This window comes from Brassica oleracea, chromosome C3 (assembly GCF_000695525.1).
Source record: "Brassica oleracea var. oleracea cultivar TO1000 chromosome C3, BOL, whole genome shotgun sequence".
NCBI lineage: Eukaryota > Viridiplantae > Streptophyta > Magnoliopsida > Brassicales > Brassicaceae > Brassica > Brassica oleracea.
The window spans coordinates 58238680-58241409 of record NC_027750.1 but is presented as its reverse complement, the minus strand read 5'-3'; the positions used below and the strand labels follow the sequence as shown (position 1 = coordinate 58241409).

The 2730-nt window shown below is 50.4% G+C and overlaps 1 protein-coding gene across 1 annotated transcript in view; it reads right to left on the bottom strand.

Annotated features, from left to right (window-relative positions):
- The window catches only part of LOC106331065 (U5 small nuclear ribonucleoprotein 200 kDa helicase-like), a 27066-nt gene that overhangs the window by 11655 nt on the left and 12681 nt on the right, over positions 1-2730 (bottom strand).

Sequence of the window (2730 nt, the reverse complement as noted above, 5' to 3'; positions counted from 1 at the left end):
CACTTGATCTGGCTGACCAATTCCGCGCATTTGTGAGGAGCGTAGACCAGAGGAGTTGGCCAGTAATACTCAAAAGAAACACAGTCAGGAAACTCGACTCTCAAAGTCTTCCTTACGACCGGAATACCACCAGTCGATGGACTGGGGACCGACGTCCCAGGGTTCGATGAAATAGCAACGGGGGAAACTTGGCGCTAGGTTTCCCTTGCTCTCCGGTTTGCTTCGACCTTTTCTTCTGAAGCGGAACCTCGGGTGAGACGCTTCGAGGTTCATCCGCTAGGGCCAAGTTGAGAGAGGGCCCGTCAGTCGGATCAGATGGAGCAGGGGGGAAGCGATTCCACTGTCTCGACCCGTGACGCTATCCTCCAAAGATACTCGCTTCATCTTCTTTCTCTTCTTCGTCGGCGGCTCTGCACCCTCCGAACGATCGCCTCCCTCTGGAAGAGTCTCGCGATCATCATCGACATGCGGCTCGTCATGGGCTCTTTTCTTGCTCTTTTTCTTCTTAGGAGCAGCGGCAACAACAAGTGAGGACTCGCGATGGCAGAACTCGCGAGGTTCACGTCATCAATGACCAACTCGCTGGGAGGCACCAATGGCTCGGCACGCGACAAGACAAGCTCTCCCGCCATCATAGCGCTCAGTTCCGGAAGGCCCCTCATCTTTCTTGTTGCGTTGATCTTCTTCTGCTCTTCACCGGTGAACAGCGAAATACGTCTCTTGGTTTTGTTAACCGACGGAAGGTAACTCGAATCCCAATACCCTGCAAAGGACATGTTAAAAAAAACAATTCAACAAGGAGAGAGTAGAAGCCCACACCGCGACTTATAAAAAAAAATGGACTTACTCCTGGAGATACGGTCGATCGAACGGCGAACCCTCTCCCAAGAAATATTCCCCCAGTGCTCTTGAGCGAGTCTCGCGATAGCATGAGCATTCGCAAGAAACTCTTCCGGGTATTCACGAGAAGTCGGATGGTTCGCTACAAAGAAAAAAGACAGAGAAAATAGAAGGCAGTTAGTACGCGAAGGAATAAAACGAGTTAACGAAAGCGTTCTACCAAGCAAAGTGTTCCACAAGACACGGTAGTTGTCGTCTGGAGGGTCTTCGAAGGCAGAATCGTCGCATTTAACATAGAAATAAGACCTCTGCCAATCGAACGTCTTATTAGGATGCCCCCTATCACGTTGTAGCTTGGCCGCATTTTTATCGATAGGAGGCCATCCTCCAACGAACTCACGGACGTCAATTGTTCAAAGGTACGAACGCTCAGCGAGGTATCGATCTCGGCAGCCATAACCAACAAAGCAACTGCAATACGCCACGAACCATTCAAAAATTGGCTTATCGCTGCATCTCGGCGCCTCGCGTATGCCGTGACTAGTCGGGGAATTGGAAACCAAAGCTTCGTATCGTCACGAAAATAGGACTCGTAGACGCATTGATACCTAACCGGCGGCGACCAAGGCCTTTGGCTCGCCGAAGGAATCAAGAAAGTCACCCCAAATCCGTGGCACTCCCTCAGAAGCCTCTTCACGCTGTTGGGAGTCGATTGCGTCTTCATAACGTTCTCCCATGCCTGACCGCTCACATCCGTAGAGCGCAGACAATCGGGAGCTATCGCCGGCAGCTCTTCGAAGATCTCCCCAGGATAATAACACGTTGGCATATAGTGAGCTGGAAGGACTCCGTCTCTCGCACCGCCAGAATCGTCTCTATCGCAAGCCTGCGGCTCGGCTTGGTTTCCCCTTACTTCTTGACGGAATGAACACGAAGACTCGGAAACCAGGATCCTTTGAGGCAGATCCAGACTCCCGGTGTCCATCATTGCATCATGATGAACCCGTTCGAACTCCTCGAGCGGAACCTTGCCCGCGTCTCTCAAAGGACGAGATACGGTCACAACCTCCTTCCCTTTCTGTTCGCGAGATAACCTTCCCCCAGACGACGTATCGCTATCTATATTACAATAACAACTTAGAGAGAGAAGTGGAGGGAAGAAGGGAGAGAATACCTGGATAACGCGGAGAAGAATAGAGGAGGAGAGGAACGATCAAGTATTTATAAGGGAGAGATGGGGTACTTCCCCGAGGCGTCAACATGATACCTACGTGGGCCTACGTGGGCCTGGGAACAGTATTTTAGCCGCCTAGGAAACCGAAGCGTCGATTCGGTTTCCCGACATAACAGGCCCAACTCCGAGTCGAACAAGCATCTGGGGCAAAATCGGATCTAAAACCAAAGCCGGTTTGGTTAGATACTATTATGACGAATTGATCCAATGACTTGGCTATTTCGATGATAGGCCAATAATTTCTTACATGACCGGAAAGTTTATTTCCAAACTTTTCTTTTGTCAGGAAAGTTTATTTCTTTCATTTTTTTTCACGTGGTTTATTGTGTAGATTAAGCAATTCATTACTGTAGAGGGTGGATTCGACATCCCTCGAGGCCCGAAGAACAGATCGCCCAGCCCACTTAGAACGAAACGGTGTCTCGGCTCGACGGCTCGAAACGCGCGTCTAAGCGTCCTCGACTCAACGGCCACTCGAGACAATATGGGCTTCTCGGCCCAACGAGTTAAAAGCCCACGAACACGACGCAAACTAGGTCACGGGAGAGTACGAGGTCAACTATATAAAGGGAAGGGAACACAACGAGAAAGGGATCCGAAATCACTGATACTCACCGGCCGGCTAGATTAGGGTTTTACCTTTGTTATCTCGCCTT